Source organism: Cupressus sempervirens, chromosome 3 (assembly GCF_028749045.1).
Source record: "Cupressus sempervirens isolate cs-2001-9-10 chromosome 3, ASM2874904v1, whole genome shotgun sequence".
Lineage (NCBI taxonomy): Eukaryota > Viridiplantae > Streptophyta > Pinopsida > Cupressales > Cupressaceae > Cupressus > Cupressus sempervirens.
In genome coordinates, this window is record NC_143120.1 from 951,198,283 (window position 1) to 951,208,777 (window position 10,495).

A 10,495-nucleotide genomic window follows, 5' to 3' on the forward strand; every position below is an offset into this window, starting at 1 on the left:
AGAATGGTAGAACTCTTGTGTCAATGAACATACCAATGTGACTCCAATCAGTAGGAAACAAAGGCAGTGGGAAAAGATGATAAAACCCATATATGTAAGGTGCAGCTGGAATTCCTAGCTGATGCTCAAAGGAGAAAGCATGAGAATCTTGAAATGGAATCTCCATTGGAGGTGGAATAATAGGTTTGCTGAATCTGTCACTTGAGAGTAGATGCGTGTCCTCTGATGTATCCTCAACAACTATAGTAGATGGCTTGATGACTAGAGCTGCAATAGTAGGCAATGCTGAAGAGTAATCCTATGTAAGAGATGGAATCTGAATAGGAGGTGGAGGTGTAGAAGTCACACCACTTGTCTTAGGAACAACACATAAGTTCAAGTGACCTGACTTCACCTTAGTAAACTCTCATGAAAAAAGTGAGTAAGTCTTTGATAGTGGAGATAGTGGACCAAAATTTGAGAAGGAATATAGGCAAGAAGCATGATCAACAGTCCCTATAGCAATAATATTGCCTATCTCACAATCTCTAATGTGCACTGAATCCTATGCAAACTCAATTGTCTTCCTTGTCCCACTGTGTGTAATCTGATAAATAGAGAGAATATTAGAGGACAAAGATGGAACAAAAAGTACATTATAAAATGTACCATCATCAATGTCAATAGAACCTTTCCCACATACAATCATAACAATGCTATTCCCCATCAAAATGTGTGGAGTAGGGGATGTTAGAGTAATTATTTGTTCTAACTTATTAATTAAATCACTTTGATTTAATTAATTAAGTTTCCTATTACTCTAGTTTTCTTAAGCTATCTTGTAGGTGCATATAATTAATATTTTATTAATTATAAGGATTCACCTCTTTGTATTTTATTCATTCACTTATTGGATTATATGAGATATTGCTCTTTGCATGTCCATAAGATGGATCTGGCTTTTTGGCCTCCTTGATTTTTCCTTGCCTCTGTTCTTTGCTTCATCCATGTGACAGATTTATGCATGCAGGTGTTCTTGGGAGATTAGTTTTTCACCTAATCTAACAGGAGAAGCCTCAAAAGAAGAGAAAAAATCTTGAGAAGATGCCATATAGTGTAAAGCACCTGAATCTAGTAACCAACTAGAAGAATGAGCGATAGTATTTGCACATAATGCATAAAACTTTCCCATATCTTTACCATCTTACTGAAATGATGATGATGAAGAAGGTCTATGAGAAGTAGAATGAATATCAATGTTGCTCTTTTGAAGAAGAGTTGTCAAATCTGAAAGCTGTTTGGCATTGCCATCTAACTTCTTCTCATAGCAATGTGACTCATCATGATTAGGCTTATTACAATAAACACACTTCGATTTTTCTAGTTTTGATTTACCCCCTTTAAGAGGAGGTGGTCCTAATGAACTATGAGTGCTGGAATCAATCTGAAACTCTATAAAATTAGATTTTTGAGTCTTCTCCTTTGTCCCTAAAGATGGATGAGCTACCAATGCATGACTTTATGAGCCTATGAGAGAATCTAACTGAGAGAGCTTAGCTTGATCTTGAGTTGACTGATCACAGAAAACCTCAAAGGATGGCATGGTAAATCTATTACCCAAAGCATCTTTGGTGGAATAGAAGGTAGAAGAAAAAATATGAAAGTTTCCACGAAGCTTAGAAAGAATCAGGTAGATACACTTAGTGTCAATCTTCATTTTTCCACAACCTTGTAATAAAGATCTCACTTGATTGAACTTCATCAAGAAGTCCTCAATAGAAGGAAAAGAATCTAGTATAAGAGAGGTAAGCTCTACCTCAATCTAAAGTGCCTTGAACTCATTCATTGTACCAAATAAGCCTTCAAGCTTGGTCCACATAGCTAAAGGAGTGTTGCACCCATCTAGATGAAATTGTAGACTATCTAAGACCTGTAAAGCTATCAATCCTATTGCCTCATCCATCTTGTTCCTATGCTGCATGACCTTAAAAGGTCTTTGTAAAATTCGTTGCACTACATCTAAACAAGACCAAAACCCTTTTGACCAGAGAAACCATGTCATCAAGGTCTTCCATGTGTGATAATATGAGGGGCCAGAAGTTCTAGAAAAGAAGAGGTCTCAGCCATTGTTTTAGAAGGGGTTTTTTGATGTTTTTTGATATGCTATTTTTTGTAGGCCAAAAAATGAGCAAATGATGAAAGTATTATTTACACTTAATATTACTCCAAATTGATTCCAGATCTGGAAAGTAGACAATAAATAATGCACTTAAAAAAAAATAGCATCGAAATATGTGTCCATATGAGCTTGAATGAAGCCTTTGGGGTTGTAAAAGTTGGGATTTACAATTTTTGGAAAAATTTAGAAATAGAGATCACAAACAACCTACACCAATGTGTAGATCATGAAATCCTACGCCAAAACAAAAAAGATTACTTAGAAAAAGGATTCCATATGAGGGAGATATCGCTATTTGAAAATCACCTTTGTAATTATTTTTTCTGAATCATCGCTATCACACTTCCAAAAAACAAAGAAAAAAGCCCCAAAAATGTCAGATCTATTATGTCAAACCCTCTTTCTCCTTTTTCTCCAAATACTAAATAAGCTACAATAGATCTGACTCTGATACCATGAAGGATTTTGAGCAAATATGCAAATCAAATCCATGAAGCCCTCGAATACATGCATGTAGAAAACATGTCACGGAGAAGAAAAAGACAGGAAGAGGCAAGGGTTTGGTCTGAAAATATGAAAATTGTATTCTCAGATAAAGAAAAGATATGAGTTAAAAATACAATGAGAGATCATCCTTATAAAGGAGATTGAAACCCAAAAAGGTAACATAAAACTCTTTAGGGTATTTAATAATTACAAGATAATTATTAAATATAGGAAGAGTATTTAATATAGGTATTTAATAATTACAAGATAATGATTAAATACAAGAAGGGAATTTAATCTAGATTGTACCATAATAATTAATAAAATATATTAATTATTAGATACCTAAAGTTTAGCTTAAGTAGAATAGAGTTAATTAGAAAATATCTAATTACTCTAACACTTAATAGGGCCAACCATGTGAAGGTGGAAGGCCAACTGCTTCTCGCCCCCAAACATAACTCTAAATTTTCCATTATCATTCTTTCATCGATTAATGCAATATATAATTCATTCATGATCACATGACATTCATTAACATATTCCATTCATCAACACACAACATTCATCAATATTCATTAACACATATCAATCAAGAACATTCATCAACACATAAAATTGTTATCTAACAAAGTACATTACAATTATTGTTATTATTATTTTTCCTTCTATTACTAATGAAAAGACTAAGTGGAATTTCTATTTCTTCATCATATCCCTCTGGTTGTGTTCTACATCATTTCTTCATCATGTTTAATATCATTTTGTCTTGCCTCAACCTCAACTTGTTTAACATTTATGGAGTTGAAATACAAAAGGTTACATTAATCAAAAACCATTTTCAGTTCAATTTGTTTAAAGGAATAACATTGGCCCTCTTTAGTTGAAGGAGGAACATTACATTCCTAATTTTGTGTAGCTAGGTCATGCTTCACTTGGTAGCATTGATTGCATGCTCTAAAATATTAACAAAAAAGGTTACATTGATTACTATACCAATTTCAATTAAAGATGTTTGAGTGTATTAATAATTACATAAAAATAATAATAGAAAATGATTACCTGCACTCTTGGAGTACACATCTAGACATTTACCATGTAGAATGTGTGCTCTAGAATTAACATTATGCATTCTAATGTCATGCACATTGTTATCATTTCTTGCTTATTTAAAATAAATATAGTCACTTTGTATTGGAACATAACATCAAATAGAGTATTGGTTAAGTATTCAATTCAAAATAATTTTGATTTAGCTTATTTACTCATGTGATGGATCCAATAAAACCATGCCTACAACCATGGCTGAATAACTTTTCTCGAAGATAATTTTCCTAACATCTTTTGTAAATGGTGTGTTGAACTCACAACCCTGAATTTTGCTTGGTATCATGAATTATTCTTGCATTGTTTCACCAAAACAAAACTATTTGCAATTATAAATAATTTCATCTAATATTTTATTTCTTGATACTTAAAAATCATGTGGTAAGATTTAAATAGCGAGTAGACTCAAGCTTGTGTTGCCCATTCTTTTCTTGTATTGCCTTGGTTTCCTTTGATGTGTCACTCATTTTATGAAAATTTTAAAATATTTAGATTATATAAATATAAAGAGTAATTAGTAAATAATTACATTCTTAATAATATCACATTCCTTCTTTTGTCACTTGGTGGTGTATTTCATTTTTTCCTATCAATTTTTTCATTCACATCCAAAACTAGGTTCTTTCACCCAAGATCTTGAATATGAAGGGGCAATCATATTTTGACTTCTTCTCTAAATGAGACATGTGCTGATCCCTAAGATACTTCATACATAACCTATCTCTCTCACATATATTATCTTTGTCAAATGTGCAACATCCAAACAACTTGGTCATATGTTCTATGAAATCATCTTTAACTTTTTAGCCTACACATTCGACATTTTAAAGAAAAACAAACTTGCTAGATTTAGAAATGAAGTGAAGCTACCTTTAATATAGTTCAAGAAATGGATCAAAGGAAAACTATTCTAGCAATGATATGAAATAAAAATAGTGGTTTAGGATTAGTTCATATATAATGTTCCACCTTTGATGTTTGGTGGGCTCAAATATCTACACTGATTTATCATTAATATATATACAAAAAAGATCATTCCCTACAAAAGAATCATGGGATCATTATGTTAGATAACTGAGAGGGGGGAGGGGGTGAGTAAGTTATGTTCAATTATCCTACAGTCCCTTCAAATAATTTCAGTTCCAAATAAACTTCATAAACATCATAAATGAATTCAATCAGTGTACTCATTCAATTTATCAATTAACTCACTCAATCACTTAACTCCAAACTATTCATTCACTATTCTTTTATAACCAACTAACAATAGTAAAACTTAGTTATTATCGAATATTAACTTAGTTGTAGCAAAATTAAAATAGCATGTAAAACAACTTACAACATAACAACATTAACACATTTGATACCAAGATGTTTAACATGGAAACCCTATAAAGGGAAAGACCATCTAGGACTAGCAACCCAAACTTTCCACTCTTCTAAAATGAGCTCTGCTAGGAGCCAACATTGTTAAAGGTTTACATACACATTTTTAATGTGACCTTGTTAGATGATTTACACCAAAAGATCATATAGACCTTATTACTCCATGATCCTCTCTAAAGAGTGACCTAGTCTAAAAGATTTATAAACACGACTAATCGATGTTACTACATAGGATTTCATAGACTTGTTAGGTCCACTGAGTTAACAAGATTCTTCTACTACAATGATTAGAAAATGACAATATAAATTGATCTGTTAAGTATAACAATACCTTGCTTGTTTAATTTTTTTTTCTACTTGGTCTCTTTATGATCTCTATCCTCTAGTCTCTTTACTGGTTGATGCTCTTCTTCACTCTCTTTCCTTCAACTCTCCTTGGTTCACCTGTCTCTACTCTCAACTTCAATTGTTGGAATTCTTTTAGAATAATTGAAAGGATGGGTAAATTAGTTATTCAAGGTCCAGATGTATAAAATAAAACATTTCTCAATTCAGTGAACCCATATAACATTCTTAACCATGCATGCATTCATTATCTATTAATCAAAATTGTTATGTTACTATAAAATTAACATGTATAAATGTAAAGCATAAAACATAACACATCCATCAGAACACTTGACACAATAGTTTAATGTGGAAACCCAATTTGAGAAAAACCACCAGTAACATGCTACTCCTTTTTTCACTCTTTTGAAGTGATGCCCTGTTAAAGGCCAACCCTGTTAAAGGTTACAACACACACTGTTAAATGTGATCCATTTAAGGGATTTCAATCACCCTATTAAAAGTGAGCCTTGTTAGAGGACTATAGGCCATTCACTTGGAATGCCACCTTTTTAAAGGATTTTCCAATGACTATTAAGTCAACCTTTCTCCAAAAGATTTACCCTAATATGATACAATTATTAGAAAGTAATAGTAGAGCTTTGATCTGATACAACTTACAACCTTACTTGTAGATTACATATCACTATTCAGTCCTCAACTCTGCTTGACTTCCAATCTTTGCAGCTCTGATAGCTTTTTCACCCTTCAAGTATTTATCCTCTTTAAGCCTTCTTGCTTAGTTCACCATTGTAGACTTCTTCTCTCAGGTTACTAGATGAAGCAAAACCCTCTTCCTTCTCCTTGTCATATTTTTGCATTCAAAACTCTCTAACCTCTTTTCTTCATGACCAGACATCCTTACATATAGGAAATTAGAACTATTTTCCTACTCATCATCCATCACAAAAATTAGGGTTTTCAATGGATTAGGTAGGATACAATGTTTCTACCCCATATCTTGTCTTCTCTAGAAACTTCTCCTATAATTCACTTGAATTCACCTCCCAAATGGTTTACATAAGATTCTGTGCCTCTAGCTCATCAATCTTATCTTCTTCTTAATTCAAAAGTTCCAAGAAAATAAACTTGTCAACTTTTAATTGGTGAATCTTCGATCTTTTTCATAATGCAACAACTTTACATTATCAATTTACTGATGCTCAACACATACTATGTTACTCGACATCTATTATAAAATCACTCAACACCAACTACATTTTACTGGTGCTCGACATCAACTAAAAATCACTCGGCTTCAACTATCTTGCTCAAAACCTACTAACTTGCTTGGCATCCACTAGAATTTTCTTTCACTCGGCTCAAACTAACTTTTTTCTTGGCTTGCACTAACTTTGCTCGACACCTTCTATCAACTTGGTCAAGCTTGGTAAATGAACTTTGTTCAATCTTATTCTTCTAAACTTTCTAAGTGTAGCCAATCATTTTGTAACCTCAAGTAGATTATCAATACATTATGTTATCACTGTCTTAATTGATTCTTGCACTTCAATACATAATCATAACTCAAGCTTTCCTCTGGGTACTTTTGTTACATCTTGTTGGTCAAATCATCCTCATCAATCAACTAAGTGATAGTGCTTGAAAATTATAAGCAATTGTGTTACTAGCATGTAGCAGGTTTGACATTAGTGAAAAAATAATGATTGAAACACTTCAACAATTTTTCTACTCAAATGATCTTTTCAATCATATATCAACAATCTCCCTCTTTGGCATTGATGAAAAACCAAATTGATCAACCAGTCAAAAAAATGATGAACACCTTGTTCCATCAAACTAACTAGGTTAAAACAGTAAGGCAATACCAAAAAGAAAGCTTGTGATTAAAACTTCTCTCTTTATCAACAACTTCCTTCTTCTAATTAGATTACAAAATAAAACTCCCTCTTTCATTTTGATCCTTCTTCTGAGTTCTTTCTACTTTCCCCCTCTTTCTTTCTTACCAAATTAAACTTTTGATGTACTTTATCTGTTGTTCATCTCCCTTGATCATTTCCCTTGATCAGTATGCACTTGATCAATTTACTGTACTTTCTCCCTCTTTGAAAACAATGCCAAAGACATATACTCAACACTTGGCATCTCGATGTATGTAGACATAAGTTTTTGCAAGCTCTTCAATTTTGTCCCTCTATCACCTTGCTTGTGACTGATTTGAAATTCTCGTTCTATGATTACTTTAGGTAGTTCCTAAAGTAAGATCCACTGCATCGATTTGTATGAAATGAGTGTCATGACGTTTGATGCAGGGTACTTCCTTTGTCTTTTAGATGGCCTTTGATAGGGGTATCACCCCTAGTTTACCTCTCATATACTCATAAGCATCCTTAGGTAATTCTTTTGTGAAGATATCAGCAATTTGCTCCTTTGTGTTGATATATTTCATCTTCACCTCTTTGTCTTGAATCAACTCCCTTACATAATGATACTTTATTGCAATGCCCTTTGCCTTTGTATGCATTGGAGGATTCTTTGATATATTTATAGCAGTTGTATTATCACAATAAAGTGTCACTAGTTCAATGATCTCTTCCTTCATTCCCTTTAGTAGCTGTTTGATCCATACATTTTTTGTGCAATTAATAGTAGCAACAACATACTCTGCTTCAATAGTAGATTGGGAAGTATAGCTCCGCTTCTTGCTAGTCCATGTAAAAAGTCTTCTACCTAAGAAGAATGCTCCTCCACTAGTGTTCTTTCTGTCATCAATATTTCTAGCCCAATCAGCATTAGTGTAGGCTTTCAATTCAAACTTTTCATTCTTCTTATAGTATAAACCATACTTTTCTGTTCCTTTCAAGTATCTCATTATTCTTTTTACGGCCATCAAGTGATTCTCTCTAGGGTTAGTAGAGAATCTAGCAACTATCCCCATAGCTAATGCAATATCAAGTGTGCTATGTACTACATATTACAATTTGCTAATCATGGATCTATATAATGTTTGATTGACTACAGTTGAATCATCATTCTTTGATAGCTTGAGTGTTGTTACCATAGGTGTACTTACTAGTGAATCCTCAAGTCCAAATGTCTTCAATATTTCTTTGACATATTTTGATTGAGTGATATATACACCATATTTCATTTAATAGACTTGTAATCCCACAAAGAATTTGATCTCACCAAACATTGACATTTCAAACTCTTTCCTCATCTAATTCACAAAATCTTTACACAAAGCATCTTGTCCTCCAAATATTATGTCATCAACAAATATTTCAGATAATAGTATACCTTTTTCTTTATATGTCTTCATGTACAAATTGTTTTTATCATCTATCCTTTCAAATTTAATCTTAACTGATAAGTATGAAATCTCTCATACCATGCTCTTGGTGCTTGTTTCAATCCATATAGGGTTTTGTGCTATCTACATACCATGTTCTTATTATTTTTATCCACAAATCCTTCTAGCTATTCTATGTAGACCTCTTCTTATAATATGCCATTTAGAAATGTAGACTTAACATCCATCTAATAAATTTTGAAATCTTTATATGCAACATAAGCAAGCATAATTATTACTCTTTTCATTCTTGCAACAAGGGAAAATGTTTCACCATAGTCAATTCCTTCTTCTTGTGCAAACCCTTTGCAAACTAGTCTTTCTTTGTTTCTTGTCACTTCACCATTCTCTTCTAGCTTATTTCTGAATACTCATTTTGTGCCAATCACATTCTTGTCTTTTGGTCTAGGAACTAGACTCCAAGTCTTGTTCTTTTCTATCTACTAAATTTCCTCTTCCATAGCCTTGTACCAACCATCATCTTCCAATGCATCTCTCATTGTCTTAGGTTCCTTCATGCTTAACAAACATGATTCACCTCTCAGTCTATTTCTTGTCATTGGCCTTGCATCTTTCTCTCCAATGATTTGATCTGCATGATGGTGTCTCTTAACATATTTGGACAGTCTAGGCTTAGTTCTTGTGGCTGCATTTTTTCTCTTAGCTTTAGTATCACTATGTGCATCTCTATTAGGTGTTTTAACATCTCTTCTATGTGTGCTAATCTCAAAGTCAAATTGTGCATTCTCCTTATTTTGCAACTCAACATCTGAATGCAACTCAACATTCATAGGATGTGACTTGACAATTGTTAAGACTTGTTGTTGGCTTGCTACATGATTTGTAGCATCTTCTTCTGTAGGAATTCCTTCATAATAGTATACAAATGACTTGTAATCTTTTGGTTCTTTTGTAATTTTAGCCTCTTGTGCTTATGTAAACTCATCAAAATTCACATTTACATTTTCCACAATTTTTTTAGTGTTAGTAATTAAACACTTATAAGCTTTACTTCTTGTGGAGTAACCAAGGAATATACCTTATTCACTCTTCGCATCAAACTTTCCACTCCTAACATCTTTAAGAATATAGCATTTGCTTCCAAATACCTTAAAATATTTCACATTAGGTAGATAACCACACCATAGTTCAAAAGGTGTTGAGTGAGTACCTTTCTTTACTTGCACACAATTCAAGGTGTATACAATAGTACTTATAGCTTCTCTCTAATATTTTAGAGCAATATTTTTCTCCATCATGAGTGTTCTGGCATAGTCTATTATAGATCTATTTCTTCTTTCAGCAATTCTATTTTGTGGAGGGGTCCTAGGTGCAAATGTCTGTCTCTTGATTCCTTTGTCATTATAGAACATCTCAAAATCATGTGAAGTGAATTCACCTCCTCTGTCCGATCTCAAACATTTTAGATTCTTACTTGTTTCTTTTTCAACTCTTGCCAAGTTCCATTTAAACATTTGAAAAGCATCTAATTTTTATTTTAGAAACATGACTATCATCATTCTAGAATATTCATCAACAAACAACATTATATACCTATCTCCTTTGTAGCTTTGTACTCCAATGGGTCCACACAAGTCAATATGAACAATTTCAAGTATTTCCTTAGAGGTATAAGCTTTACTTTTGAAGCTTGACTT